Here is a 16,108-nt window from a genome sequence, read left to right on the forward strand (position 1 = left end):
ATGGTGGGGTCCTGGGCCTCTGCACTGCAGTGGGATGATGGCAGCCTTAAGTATCTGGGGGTGTTCCTTTCCGACAAGCCAGAGGTGGCATGGGAGAGGAATCTGGCGCCGGTGTGGGAACGAGCTTGGGCTGATATGAAGCTTTGGTCGCGCCTGCCCCTTACCAACTATGGCCGAACGACAATTTTTAAAATGGTCACACTCCCCCGGTTGCTGTATCAGCTAAATGCTTCCTCTCCACCTACTGCGGAGGGCTGGCGACCTCCGATATCCTGTCCTACTACCATGCCTCCCACCTCCTTGTGCTGAATGACGGGTGGTATGGGGACAGGGGGGACCCGGCGTACACGCTGGAGCGCTATCTGATGGATCCACACTCCCTACATACTATGCTCTACTCGGCACCTCAGTTAAGAGAGCTACCACCGGTCACACGGCTGATTTTCCGCATTTGGAGACAATCGCTGAAGCGTATGGGATGGTGGAATACCCTTACGGGGGAGACCCCGCTGTGGCATAATGGGCGCCTGCCTGAGCTGGCGGCCCTGCAAGGTTTTAAGGGATGGGATGCCATTGGGGTCTCGACCCTGGGTGAAGTGCTCGGCCACGGGACCCTTAAGTCCTTCACGGATCTCCAGAGTGAGTTTGGCATGCCGAGGACTCAGTTCTTCCGCTACCTACAGCTCCGCCATGTGTTGTCCCCTATCTGGAGGGTGTTGCCACGCTTCCAGAGTTTAGCCCCCTGGAGGCCAAGGTCTTCATGGGCGATCTGGAGCCCAAGAAGATAGCAAAGATCTATCAATCGCTAGTCACCCACAGTGCGCCGACTTTGGACGGGCTGAGAAAGACGTGGGAGGAAGACATGGGCACTTTAGAAGAGGAAGACTGGAGAGAGGCTCTGGCGGCTCCGCGGGGGATGGCAATAGCCATACGTCTCCAACTGATACAGTTTAAGTACCTACATCGGGTCTATTTTACAAGCGTCCAGCTATGGCGGGCAGGTATGGTGGCCTCCACGGAATGCCTTCGGTGTGGTCGTGAGGAAGGCACGTTCTTGCATACTGTGTGGTCCTGCCTCGTGTTAGATCGATTTTGGAGGGGGGTGTTCTCCTGCCTGGCGGAGGTCCTGGGGTGGGAGCTCCCGCGCACACCCCAGCTCGCTTTCCTGCATGTCATGGAGGGGGTCGGGGGCAATGCCTACAAGCGCCATTTGTTACTCCTAGGGCTCACCTTGGCGAAGCGCGATATTGCGAGGAAATGGAAGGATGCCCAGGCTCCACCACTATCAGCCTGGAAAAATGCCCTTGATTTTAATATGGGGCTGGAGCAACCCATCTTCCTGGCCCGTGGATGCCCACGCAAACATTATAAAATATGGAAGAGGTGGGCTGATTATAGGGGATTATGGATGGAAGCCCCGACTGCGCCTACTGATCTCCCTTGGGGTTGACCGTAGGGACCTACTTGTAGGGGGCCGGCATAGGTGGGAGGGGAGGGCCGGGGGTAGGTGGGATCTTGGGGTGAATGCAGTTCTATGGCTCTGTCTATGTACTTGTTTGTTATTCTTGTCTTACGACCCTACGCTATTCTGTGACCTGAACCCAATGGAATGTTGCGCAAGTTGGGGGGGGGGGGGTATTGTTTTTGAACGGCTCTATTGATTCAGCTCCTTGGTGCCCTTGAATATATCCCTGCCGGCGATGCGCCCATCTGTGCTCGTTATGGGTTGAGGCAGTGGTCTCTGGGTTTCAGAGGCCTGCATACACGGAGTGCTATCTTTTAGGAGTCCTAGGTGATGAAAGTTTGTCTTAATAAAGAGCATATATGATGGGCAGCGCTAGATAGTTGTGGTGTAGACCGAGGGTGATGAATAACTATATACTTGACACCGAAAGGGGGGTGCTAAGCTTAATGATGCACAATGCTGTATACTGTCTGGGTTATAGAGCCAGGGGGTAGGGGAAAGGGGTTAGGTTTGATATGTGTTTCATTTAATCTCTGTGCCATGTAAACAACGGCTTTATGTACCAAGGACACAGTACTCTTCGAATGAACAATGTGCACCTGCATCACAGGATGTCCCAACGGCTATTGTTGGTAGATGTATCCCGGTTGTGTTATACTGATGGGTGGGAGCGTGCGTCGCCTAGATATGTAATGTATGGTGCAATGCTTCACAACGTACTGTGTCGTTTTCATTCACTAAAATGTGTTTTTAAAAAAAAGAAATGCAATTCTGTCAGGATTGCGCGGCTCTGCAGTCAAGAAACTACTAAGATGGCCGCCTACTGAATGTGGAGGCGCGGAGATGGGTCGAGCAGGCAATAGCCGGCCTTCCCCGATTTGCTGCGCTTTGCGTTCTAGTTGTTGGTTTCCGTTCCTGAAGCTCTTCCGGGTCGTCGTGCTCTATCGCGTTGGACTTGTCTCATTCTCTGCATTTTCTCGTGGCGAGTCTTTCTCCTCTGCCGTGCCTGCATCTTGTCCTTCCCTGCTTGAACCTATGGGAAAAGAATTCGGACACTACAGCAATCTTTATTAAAAGTGGTAACAGCGCATCTGCGCTGCCTTATTTTTTGTATTCATATTTGAACCCTTATGCCTCCTTTACGTTTGGATGCCGTAGTGTGCACACTCCTCCCTTCCATGTTTTAACTTCTTCCTGCCCTCTCTGCTCTGTGATCCGCTTAGCCTTTTAGTGGAGAGAAAGCACTAGACTACATTACCTTATTTTGAAGTACATTTCGGCCAAGTGTTATTTAGGGTGAGAAGTTAGGCACATATGCACCTCTTTCTATTATGCTTCCTGGTCACTTATTTTCTAGATGTATTCATTATATTATCTTTTCTAATTCCAGACACAAACCCTAGACATCATTATAGCACTTATCAGCTTTCCAGAAGAAGGAATATGCCAAGGTAAGGAAAAAGAAGGAATACAGGATATACAGGCCAGCTTATGTGTAATAAGTGTATTTAAGTGATAACTCTTTTCTTACAGCTGTTTTCATCTTATTTTGAGGAGCCTTGAGGTCATGAGACACTGCGTGGAGATTTTCCCCTTTTTTCCCTTGTTTTGTTTCCCTTCTTCCCCAGATTACCATGTGCCTCCTTGTTTAGTCTTAGGTGTCATAGGGTGGTTTGGAGAGGTTGTGGATCTTGCTTCGCATCTGCGGCGTTCCTGCGGAATATCCAGGTGAGAACCTTACAGAACGCGAAGCCCAAAAAGAATAGTATTTCTTTCCGCCTGGACGTCGTGGATGTGAATCAAGTTACTTTAGCCGATTGTGCCCATATGTTAGGTAATTTACAATTTGAAACTCAATCCTGCTCTACCAGGGTGGATTCTTTACAGCGGTAAATGAGAACAGATCCAGGGGTAAGGGCTCCAAATGCAAGTGTTAATATGCCAGTAGTGCAAGTAACAACTCCCTCGTCTGTCCCTTTGGCACCTCCTGAACGTTTCTTTGGAGATACTACTAAGTTTGCTGCCTTCCTTAGCCAGTGTCAGCTCCATTTTATGTGTAAAGCTTCCTGCTTTCCCACAGTTCAAGCCAAGGTGGCATTTGTTATTTCCTATTATGGGGCATCTGTGGCGAACTGGACGATACCCCTGATAGAAAGGATCGATCCATTGTTACAAGATTATAATGCCTTTAGAAGAGAACTTAGAAAACTGTTTGATAAACACACTTTCACACACTCAGCTGACACTGAACTTTTAACATTGAAACAAGGGACCAAGGATTTATCCTCCTTTATATCAACATTCTATAGACTGGTAGCCGAAACCGGATGGCCAGAGGATAAATGGAGTGCCTTGTTTTACAAAGGGTTGAGAGAGGATTTGAAGGATGCATTAGCTCAAATAGTAGACCCTCCTGAGTCTTGTTCTGACCTAGTCGACCTAGTGGTCAAGTTAGACCATAGAATTACTGAGCGTAAGAGAGAGAGAGAGATAGGTCAGAAGGGAAAATCTTCGCTTAGCGTGAAAAGAAAACTGAACCGGAGAGAACAACAGACGAACCCGAACCCATGCAAATTGGAAGCAACAGAGAGCCCCTCAGTGAAGATGAAAAAAAAAAATAAGGCATGACAAAAAATGATGTTTGTATTGCGGGAAACAATTCATTTTCTTCGGGAATGTCCTGTTAAACCAAAATCGATAAAGCAATCGGAAAACTAGTGAGCCCGAAGTCTCAGGAGACAAGGACTTTGGGTAATTCAGGTTTAATTGTCTCAGCTATCGAAGTAACAGCCTCTCAGTCCCGTCATTTTTATCTCTCTTCGTCTTTACGATAGTAACACCAGACAGTAGAAGTACAACTAATGGTAGATTCTGGAGCCTCTGGTAACTTCATGGATGTTCAGTGGGCTCAGAATCGAAAAATCCCTAATGTGTCTAAAGCATTTTGGGAAGAGGTTACAACGATTGATGGTAGTACCTTGAAATCCGGTCCTGTTAAGCACGCTACAGTTACTTTAACATTGATCATTGAGAAGAAACACCAGGAACACATTGCATTCGTTCTGTGCCTTGCTTTCATCCATTATGCCCAGGGGTACCCAGTGGTGCATGGGCCTAGTCTTTCTGTGTGGTCTCTTTAATGTAAACATCATGGAGGACATGGATGGCATTGGATTGTGGTGATTTTTGTGTGTTTTTCGATTTTTTGGGGTGTTGATGGGGCATGGCCATGTGGGTGGGGGCCATTTTGAGGCCTGGTCCAGGGCCATGTGGGGGGGGGGGGTGAAGGGGCCATTTTGAATCCAGCCAGTGTGCTTTGTGCCATAGGCCTGCATCCAATGTTCCTTGCTTTCATACATTATGCCCAAGGGTACCCAGTGGTGCATGGGCCTAGTCTTTCTGTGTGGTCTCTTTAATGTAAACATCATTTAGGGCATGGATGGCATTGGATTGTGGTGATTTTTGTGTGTTTTTCTATTTTTTTGGCTGTTGTTGGGGCCTTTTGCCCAGGGGTACTCACTCAGTGGTGCATGGGCCTAGGCTTTCTGTGGGGTGTCTTGAATGTAAACATCATGGAGGGCATGGATGGCATTGGATTGTGGTGATTTGTGTGTGTTTTTCAATTTTTGGGGGTGTTGATGTGGGTGGGGGCCATTTTTTGGCCTGGTCCAGGCAGGGCCTGGCCATGTGGGTGGGGGTCTAGGGGCAATTTTGAAGCCAGGCAGTGTGCTTTGTTGTGTAATAGGCCTGCACCCAGTCTGCCATGCTTTCATCCATTATGCCCAGGGGTACTCTCTCAGTGGTGCATTTTATTGGCCTTTCCATTTTGGGGGGGTGGGTATAATAAAAATGCTTACTTGCAAACTATTAATTGAAGCGCTACATATGCAACATTTATTTAACTGATGTTCCTCTGGCTTCGTTTGCTTTTAGGTGCAGGAAGACGAATCATCAGCCTCATCGTTCCTCATCAGTCCCAGGAAGAAGTCCTGCTGCGGTGTGTGCAGCACAACGTCACGTGGGGCCACAGACAACTCTGCAACTTGTGCAACTGCGGCCTGCTGTTCTGACATCTGAAGAAGATGGCCCCAAAAAAAGTTGCCCGTAGCTCCTCTAGCAAGAAAGTTGCCAGTAAGGAGCAGAAGAAGCAACTGGCGCCACTTACCAAGGAGACTGGTGTGACGGCCGACACATTTTTTTTGGGGAAAAAAAGTATGCCTGCAGCAGCAGCGGGGTCTGCTGGGGACCAAGCTGGGAGCAGCACCTCCGCTCCATTGGGCTCAGTGCCACCACCACCACGCCAACTTAGGTCCAAGCCCTTGAGTGCTGCAGAGGCAGCCAGTATAGTTGATCAATCACCATCGACCAGTGATGTTGGCTCATCGCAAGAAAGTAGCAGCATCCCTCAATAAACACAGGTTGTTGTAACTCATCTGACGAGTGTTCAACAACCACAGCCGCAACAACAACCACATGTGCAAGTACAAGCCCGAGTACATGTGGAAGGAGAGGCGGCGCAAGGAGAGGAGCAAGCAGAGGTGCATGGAGCGGCACAAGTGCCCACAATAGTTGTTCCTCCCGAAGTAGGGGCACATCAGGAAATCAACATTCAAGCCGAGGTATCACATGAGGAAGCCACTCCTCCTGATGATTCATTGTCTTCTCGATCCCCAGAAAGGAAAAGATCAAGGATGGTGTCTACTTCTTCAAGCCCCCTTCCTTCTGATGATATGGATGAAACTTGGGAACCACCACGGCCGTCTGAGAGTGAGGCACACCATGATCTGACAAAGGTAGCTAAGCGTAAAAGGAAGGTCCCCGAAAGTCTCAGAGTTATGGAGTGTGATGATGACGCTGAACAAGAAGTGGCGTATACTCCTGCTGATGAAGACTCTCACGACGACGACGCAGTCATCATACACGTCACTCCAGCCTCAGCGGGCATGCAGCACACAGACATTTTAACCCTAGCCCGAAATGCTGCTGAGCGTGATGATGATGATGGCGACGTGGGAATGGGACCACCACGAATGCAGTTAACTAGTACACCACCACCTACTGCTTCCATATTTTCTCGCCAGAAGGGACCTCCATCCACCTCGACCTCCATTTCCTCAATTAGTGGTGCTGTAAGTGCACAACGTACTAAATTTCGGCAACACATATCCTCCAGTTCATCTGGCATTAGCAGCATTCCCAGTATCGCCTCCTCTGCCCCCCACAGACATTTGAAGTCCGCAGTTTGGGACTTCTTTAGTGTTAGCCCAACAAGGGAAAACATAGCCATTTGTACCATTTGTAAGGTTCGAGTTAGTCGTGGTAAGCTTGGTACCAACTATGGTACCGGAGGCCAGAGAGGTCATCTTGAGAGACAGCACACTGTCAAATGGCATGCGCACCTAAGGGAGATCAAGGATGCCCAAATTGCAAGTCACCAAATTGTATACGTTGATGTTTCATCTGCTGATGACGAGGAGGAAGAAGAAGCGTCAAACATTTCTTCACTTACACCCAGTACCCCTGTCAGCAGCACACCCCCTGCAAGATATATGAGCCACACTAAGAGTGTGGGAGAGAGTGAGACACCAATGCGAAAAAGTTCATCATCACTGAGCGTAACTGGGTCGCAGAAGTCATCATCATCCCGTAAAATGGTCCAGCCCACCATTGGAAGCATGTTGTTTTCAGAAGCGCCATATGAACGCAACCACCCAATGGCGCGTCTGAATAACACTAAGCAGGCTAAAATGCTAGCGCTGGACCTTCTCCCTTTTTGGGTTTCGCCTGCCGAAGGCTGCGCTCTGCGCAGCTTTTCGGCGCAGGCGAAATCCTTTGTTTACAATAAGGACTTCGGGAACGTCCCCCGGCTCCCATTGGCTAGCTCCATAAATGGAGGCTAGCCATTGGGTGCCGGATCTGTCCGTCAAGGCCGGACCAGATTCGGGGGCGTTCCCGAGAATTTTTCTCTTTTGGCCACGTCATGCGGCGGTGGGCGGGGCTTTTTTTTTGGGCTCGTCGAGGTTGTTTGGGCCATTTGGCGGCCGACCGCCGGCCGAGAAAGTCCAGGTGAGTGGTTCCTTTCCTGTCCCCCTCCCGCTGTCCGTTCCTTTCCCGCCCCCCCCCCCCCAACGTTCCTGCCCGCCCCCCCTCCCGTCCGTATGCCCATTCCATTTTGTAAATGCTTGTTTCAAAATGCATGGAATTGTGTTTTGACTTGCTGCCGTAGTACGAGTGCGTCGGTCCTTTGGATCCGGTCAGGGTTGAGTAAACCTAGTTTACATGAGGTTAATTTGTGTTGGTTGTACAGCAGCATCCCCCCCCCCCACATACACACACACACACACAAAGCTAGTATATATTGTCCCTCTTTTCGGGGTCAACGAGCATGTTTAAAAATACCCCGGCACGTCCATTTGGGGCTCCCCCACAGCCATCTGTATCTCCTGCCTTGAAAGTGAGCTCTGGGCCCCGGGGCTGCGCGCATAGCCGGCGTGACACCGAGCCGGGCCTGCCTGCCGTGCCTTGTAAAACCTGGAATGCGCAACGCCCTATCTGCGGCCTGCGGCCTTTGAAGCCGCTTCTGGCCGTGTGTGTCTCGGCCCCCGCTCCCAAAAAAAAAAGTCAACAGTTGGTTTATGGGATCCGCCGTGGCCACACCCCGCGCGCACCGACCGCACACTCTTCATACTGACTGACCTTACACTCCGCCCGCACCGACCTTACACTCCGCCCGCACCGACCTTACACTCCGCCCGCACCGACCTTACACTCCGCCCGCACCGACCTTACACTCCGCCCGCACCGACCTTACACTCCGCCTGCCCGTGAAATCCCACCTCTGGGAATGGCGACAGAAAAGCCTCGGCTTCCATGAAAGTTCTCCAAAAAAGAACCTGTTTGGGCGGCAGGAACTGGGTGAGGGGAATCGCGTTGCATATAAAGATCCCCGGGTTTTATGATTCCCCTGGAGTCCCTCACAATGTGAGGCGCGTGCTCCCCGATGACAGTTTGCGTGCTCACACGTTCTGCGATGACGTTCCTTCGTAGGTGCGTGAAGCCGTTGGCTGCTTTAGAATGCGTGTGTGTCTGTGGAGTGGCGCGTGGCAGCAGGTCAGTGCCTGCCGCGGGTAGGTCAACCCGGCGCTATACTGTTCTGTAAGGCTTCTGTTTCAGGGCGCTGCAGGATTTCCAGGTATTATCGTGGTATTGGGTCGAGCCTGGCCTCATTCCGTTGGTCAGCTGTTGCAGCAGCAATTGGAGTAGCCGTTGCACTGGAGTCGAGGATGTGACCCCTCCCTCCCCAGAGGGTACAGTCAGGGCTTTAAGTGGGCCGGGTCTTGCGCAGCACAGGCAGTTCCAAAAAGCAGGCGCTGAGATGGGTCCTTATCAGGCTCCCACTATTTCCCCTCACCCTCAGGATGAAAAAAATATGAATCTCAACTCTGCAGCAGTATTTCAATCTACTGCCTTTGATGTAACTTCACAGAGACTCGATATGGGACTTCCACAGTCTCACCATTTCAGAACTAAAGCATTTTCAATGTGGTAAACTATGAAGCCATGTTTGTGGCTTATTTATGTTATGCAACTAACCACTTTTGCCAAAGCCAATAGTGCAGGCTTGCTGTAAGTGTTATGTTACTTGCTGCATTTTATATCTGGGTGTAATGACAGAAGTAGCAAAATACCAGTCGGGTGGCACAGTAAGCGAAGCATAGATGTTCAGCTTATGTGCTTTTAAGTCACGCCCTTGATTGCATTTGTCACTCCCCTTTGAGAGACCCCCCTAGTTTTTTGATCCTACTTAAAGCCCTGGGTACCGTACAGTATTACTCAGAAGAGGGCATTCGAGAGGAGAAACGTAAGTGCCAGTGATGCCCAACAGTACATCAAGCCTGACCTACTTCTCAAATATGGGGGAAGCCTGGTCCCTGCCAGAAGTGGGAGCCTGTTTGTGCTTTTGTTGTCGAAACAAACAGGCTTTGAGGAATCTGCAGATGCCTGCTGGTGAGAATCGTATGTGTCAAGCATTTCATGCCCACAAGCTCCGCACCCTCCCATTGAGTTAGTAGGCCACAAGTTTAAACAGAAAAAAACGGTAAAAAATGCACATCTTTATGCTTTCTCCAGTGAAGCTAATGCAAAATGATAGGGCTCCTTTTACGAGGCATGTTTGTGTTCCAGTAATATTCTGTTGCCCAAACTCCAATAATGGCCCCACAGTTCTAAGACTCCCACTGTGATTTCCACAGGCGGCCTCATGTCCGTTCCCAGAATTCCTGTAATGTTTCACACCAGAACCTAATATCCATTTGACCTCCTGCATAGAGTGACGTCAAGTTCCACTGCAATAAGAGCGGCAGCAAATGTTCAAGGACCCTGTGCATTTCTTCTCTGGGATCAGCTTTTACAAGGATGGCCATATTTTAAGAGCAGCTGTCGCCTTACTTTTGTAAGTGGGGTTATGTCTCTGTTAGGGACTAGGCAGCTGCTCTCTCCATAACATTTCTGCACGAAGCTCAACCATGCCAGTTCTAGTACTCATTCTTGAACACTGTTTCACTTCAGAGGCCACTCAAATGCTGAGAAGTGCTTAGGGATTTTTCTTAAGAGGATGCATTTTTAAGGGGGAGAAAGAAAAGACAGGGATTAAACAAGCATTTACAATGCAACGGTTTCGCCTTTGGAAAATTTAGAGCTATTGGCAATGTAAATGACAATGCCATTTATTTATCTGTTTTCAAAACCAACACATAAATACAAATTTTGTCATTTACAATGCCAATAGCTCAAACTTTTCCAACGGCGAAACCGTTGCATTGTAAATGCTTGTTCTTTTGTGGAAGGGGTGGGTTTTCTCGAAATGGTGACAACGCTCTGCCCTAAATGGAAGCTTCTTAGCCGGTTCTATTTTGCCAGAGTTGCGGTTCCAGCACTACATGAAGATGTGCTGGAGGTGATTGGGGCAGCTTTGCAGAAGAGTGCTGTTCACACTATACATCTGACAACAGACATGTGGACCAGTTGCGCAGCCACTGATTACATGTGCATCACTGCACACTGGGTCTCTTTTTCAGGGGTTAAAGCAAAGATAAACGCCGGTGTTGACGAGGACAAAGTTTATAAAGCTGCTCGGAAACATGCAACAATAGCCATGTTTGGCATGGAGAAAAGTCATACAGGAGAAAACAGTTTTGCATGAGTTTAACACAAAGGTCTTTGAATGGCTGTCTCCAAGAAAACGCATGATTGGTTATGTTTCCACGGATAATGGCGCCAATGTAGTTAAGGCCATGGATATGGGTAACTATTTCAGAGTGCCGTGTCTGGCGCACTGTATAAACCTGGTTGTTAAAAAATTCTTACGTGAAAAAAGTCCAGTCTCCGAGTTACTGACCACCTGCCGAAGAATGTGCACACATTTCAACCATTCTTTTAAAGCCCGGAAGCAGCTGAGGTGCCTGCAACATGAACGTAAATTGCCAGTGAAAGCACTCATTCAGGAGGTGGCAACACGTTGGAACTCAACCTTCTACATGCTTGAGCATCTGTATGAGCAGTATGCGGTAGTCGATCAGTATTTCTTTAAACTGGGTACACCTATGATAGACATGAGGATACAGGTGGAGCAATGGGACCTAGTTAAAAGCTTGACAGACATGCTTCGTCCTTTTGAGGTCTTCACGCGTGCAGTCAGCAGGGAGGACTGTCATTTGGGAAAAGCTATCCCATTGTTGAGCATGCTAGAGCACCGACTGAAGGCGGTGTGTTCTAAGTTTGAAAAAGATGGAAAGGAAGAAGCATTTGAGTTGGCGGAGAAGTTATTACACCGCCTACTTGGCGATCATCGTCTTGAAATGATCAACACAGAACAGCATTACATTTGTGCTACTATTCTGGCTCCACAGTACAAAAAGGCAGTGGCAGGCAGAGTATTCTTTCCTTTTGATGACGCAGAGGTTACAAAGTACAAACATTGGCTAGCTGTGTCAGCCACTCGGTTTAAAAGAGAATGGCAGGAAATTGAAGGAAAAGTCAGTACATCAGCATCAGCAGGCCGTCCGCAGTCAAAAAAATCCACTTCTGCATTTGTGGCTGAGGCAGAAGTGAGTGATTTTCCCTCTCAGCCGTTAACGACACCATCAACCGTATCATTTGCACCAGACACAACAGTAATATTGTGTGAAGAAGAGGATTGGCTTACTCAGCTTGGGTTTGCTTCTGAAATGGTCCCAGAAAAAAGTAAGCAAAGTGGAGGAACCCTGGAGAACCTTGAGTCGATGGTGCAGGCCTATCTGAATGACTCAACAGAGGTACATCTTTCTCATGACCCATTGGCGTATTGGCATGGGAAAACAGTTGTGTGGCCAGAGATCCCCAACCTGGCTATAAATTACTTGTCTTGCCCACTCGCAAGCGTGTCTTCTGAACGTGTTTTCAGTGCTGCTGGTGGCATTGTAACTTCCAAAAGGACCCGCCTCTCGCCCAAAAATGTGGAGAGGTTAACAATGATCAAGATGAATCAGTACCTCATACCACCAGATTACAAAATAAGAGAATGCACGCAGGAAGAAGACGAGGAGGACACCAACTTAGATGAGGGAAGTTCTTCTCTGTTAAGTGACCTACTCCCGTCTGAATTCGCTGACACAGAGCCCTGAAAATGAGTCCTTATTCACTTTTATTCCGGTGTGTCTGTCTTTCTTTGTTTTGCAAAATCTATATAAAAAAACTTTAATCACCTAATCACAAAAACAAGCCCATCAGCAGAACTGTCTTCACTTATTTGCTTATTGATTTGAAGGTGCCGCAGTCTGCATTCCTCATGTTCACCAGTTCACAAGAACATGCTCCTCTATCCTCCTCCTCCTCCAGACTCCTATTTCCCCCAAAGCAGATGGCTGGATTACGCCCAATGAAGAAAGACTCTGCACTTGTAAGGGTGTTCTACTTCTTTGCGGGTGAGTTGACGGGTCTGGGGCATTGCTGTGAAGGTCTAATACCGGATAAAAGTGGTTTGGAGAAAATCGGAGCAGAAAAAGATTTTGCGCTTTTGTTCACTTGCCTGTCCTTGGGGTGCTGTTTGGCGGGCTTTTAGGTTGTTGTGGGTGGGTTGTGGGGTCTGGGAGCACTGCTGGCACAGTCTAATGTTGATTGCATTTGTTTTTCAGGAAATCCATGGTGGAAAAGGGGAGTTAAGGCCTAGCTGCACAGCGTATTTGGACAGAATTGAAGGTAGTAGGACCATTTTTGCTTTTTGCCTGTTTGGGGGTGTTCTGCTTTTTTGCGGGTGGCTGCAGGGGTCTGGGGCCATTGCTGGGAATGTCTAATACCGGATAAAAGTAGTTTGGACAAAATCGGAGGGGACATTTTTTTTGCGTTTTTGCTGACTTGCTTGTTTTTGAGGTGCTGTTTGGGGGGGTTCCGGGTGTTTGTGGGTGGGTTTTGGGGTCTGGGAGCACTGCTGGGTATGTATAGTTTTGATTGCAAGAGGTTTGAAGCAAATCCATGGTGGCAAAGGGGAGTTAGGGCCTAGCTGCAGAGCACGCGTGGAGTGATTTTGGAAATTTGCCTGAAAATTTCTAAGTCCCCATTTTTGTATTTTTGCTTTTTGGCTGTTTGGGGGTCTTCTACTTCTTTCCGCCTGGGTTGACGGGTCTGGGGCCATTGCTGGGAAGGTCTAATACCGGATAAAAGTGGTTTGGAGAAAATCGGAGCAGAAAAAGATTTTGCGCTTTTGATCACTTGCCTGTCTTTGGGGTGCTGTTTGGCGGGCTTTTAGGTTGTTGTGGGTAGGTTTTGGGGTCTGGGAGCACTGCTGGCACAGTCTAATGTTGATTGCATTTTTTTTCAGGAAATCCATGGTGGAAAAGGGGAGTTAGGGCCAAGCTGCAGAGCACATTTGGACAGAATTGAAGGTAGTAGGCCCATTTTTGCTTTTTGCCTGTTTGGGGGTGTTCTGCTTTTTTGTGGGTGGCTGCAGGGGTCTGGGGCCAATGCTGGGAATGTCTAATACCGGATAAAAGTGGTTTGGCCAAAATCGGAGGGGAATTTTTTTTGCGTTTTTGCGGACTTGCTTGTCCTTGAGGTGCTGTTTGGGGGGGTTCTGTGTGTTTGTGGGTGGGTTTTGGGGTCTGGGAGCACTGCTGGGTATGGAGTATGGATAGTTTTGATTGCAAGAGGTTTGAAGCAAATCCATGGTGGCAAAGGGGAGTTAGGGCCTAGCTGCAGAGCGCGCGTGGAGTGATTTTGGAAATTTGCCTGAAAATTTCTAAGTCCCCATTTTTGTAGTTTTGCTTTTTGGCTGTTTGAGGGTCTTCTACTTCTTTCCGCCTGGGTTGACGGGTCTGGGGCCATTGCTGGGAAGGTCTAATACCGGATAAAAGTGGTTCGGATAAAATACATGGTTTAAAAGTTTTTCACTTTTTATAGTTTTCGCTCTCTTTCGTGTTTTTGGGGGCTTGTTTGGGGGGGTTCTTGGTGTTTGTGGGTGGGGTTTGGGGTCTGGGAGCACTGCTGGGTATGGATAGTTGTGATTACAAGAGGTTTGAAGCAAATCCATGGTGGCAAAGGGGAGTTAGGGCCTAGCTGCAGAGCGCGCGTGGTGTGATTTTGGAAATTTGCCTGAAAATTTCTAAGTCCCCATTTTTGTAGTTTTGCTTTTTGGCTGTTTGGGGGTCTTCTACTTCTTTCCGCCTGGGTTGACGGGTCTGGGGCCATTGCTGGGAAGGTCTAATACCGGATAAAAGTGGTTTGGAGAAAATCGGAGGAGAAAAAGATTTTGCGCTTTTGATCACTTGCCTGTCTTTGGGGTGCTGTTTGGCGGGCTTTTAGGTTGTTGTGGGTGGGTTTTGGAGTCTGGGAGCACTGCTGGCACAGTCTAACGTTGATTGCATTCGTTTTTCAGGAAATCCATGGTGGAAAAGGGGAGTTAGGGCCTAGCTGCATAGCGCATTTGGACTGAATTCCAGGTAGGCCCAAAGTTTTTTAAGTGAGGCTTTTCCCGGGTTTTTCCTTTTGGCTTGTTGGGGGGGGGGGTTAAACTTGTTTTCGCCCAGGTTGACAGCTCTGGGGCCATTGCTGGAAAGGACTAATACTCGAAAGAAACTGTTTTGGAGACAATCCCTGGGGAAAACGTTTTTGCATTTTCTGAGATTTCGCTCACTCTACCGTTTTTGGGGGGATGTTTGTGGGGGTTCCTGGTGTTTGGGGGGGGTTGCGAGTCTTGGAGCAATGCTGGGTATGGATACTTTTGCTTGCTTGCAAGTGGTTTGAATACAATCCATGGTGGGTAAGGGGGGATTTGGGCCTACTTTACTTTCAAAGTACGTTTTGTCACCATTTTCTACTAGGCCTCGTTTTTGGAGATCTGATTGGGGGTCTTCTACATTTTTGCAACTGGGTTTAGTAAGGGTCTGGGAGCACTGCTGGGAAGGTCTAATTTTGTTCTAAAACACAGTTTACAGTACACCTAGCTTGAGGGGAAAGATCCGCTAAATTAACTCACCCATACTTATTTATCCTTCAAAAGGAGACTCAGACAGAGTAGGCACTTTCAAAAATATTGTACTGTCTATTAGGAAACTCAAAGTGTGACTTTTTCCACTACACAGCGTACATACCTTATATTTATTTGTCAGTGGTGTTCTAATATCACTTCCTGTTTTTCCATCAATAATTACAGGCCGGGTTTCAGCCTGTGCAATGGAAAAAAAAGGATGAAGTCAGGCTTCACATTAGCGAGCCGCAATTCAGCATCTGCCAGGCAGGCAGTGGACAGGGTGTCTTCTGGTCACCAACATTGATGGACGGAGCGTCAGATGGAATGGAGGAGTCCCGCTAATAAGAGGAATGGTTGAATGCATGCAACTTACCAAATTCAACAGGACAACTACAAAAACATACAGATACAGTATCCGTTCTTTTCTAATTATCTTTTAAGTAATGTTATTGCTGTGAACTTCTAGGAGTGTGACTCTGCATTTCTTTGATCTCTGCTTCTAAATTCATCCCTACAGTCATTCTATAGGTTTTACTTCTGCTATTTTTTAAACCTAATTTAATGTAAGAAGTGTTTCTCTGAGTGCAGAGATAGTCAAGTGAAAACGCATAATTATTACTGCAGCCCTGTACGGTCGCATTCTTTCATTCACGGTTGTAGAAAGTACTACTTACTTTTCAGTAACCATGCATGCAGTAGTGCATGCACTTCCTTTATGTCACTTAAAAGATTTATGGATAGCTTTGTACCCAAAGATTTGTTTATCTTCAATTATTGTTTGACCATGCTGTGCTTTTTTTTTCTTCTCTCAACAAAACTTTCCCAAAAACCCCCATTCCCATCCATTTTCTAAACCCTAACCCTCTTCCCCCGGGCGGTGTGGTTTTGATTGATGTGTGACTAAATGACAGCAATAATTCCACACACTTGCTGGGAAGGATAAGGTCATAGCAACAGGCTGGTGAAGGAATCCGAGGATATATTCTTACTCAGCTTGACACTGAGTCACTATTGGCAAATGAAAGCAGATTTTCACGTGCGCCATCAACTTGATTGGTCATCAAGAACATCCTCCTCCTAGACGTTGCAAAGCTGCTGTGTCCTTCACCTTCAGTAATATTTCTTGTAGTAGTAGCCAATGT

At 47.9% G+C, this 16,108-nt stretch overlaps 1 protein-coding gene across 3 annotated transcripts in view; it reads right to left on the bottom strand.

The window, feature by feature from the left end:
- Window positions 1-16,108, bottom strand: part of TRIO (trio Rho guanine nucleotide exchange factor) — a 4,034,553-nt gene that overhangs the window by 3,604,286 nt on the left and 414,159 nt on the right. The window lies entirely within an intron of this gene.

The sequence above is a fragment of the Lissotriton helveticus genome, chromosome 4_1, assembly GCF_964261635.1.
Source record: "Lissotriton helveticus chromosome 4_1, aLisHel1.1, whole genome shotgun sequence".
NCBI classification, from domain to species: Eukaryota; Metazoa; Chordata; class Amphibia; order Caudata; family Salamandridae; genus Lissotriton; species Lissotriton helveticus.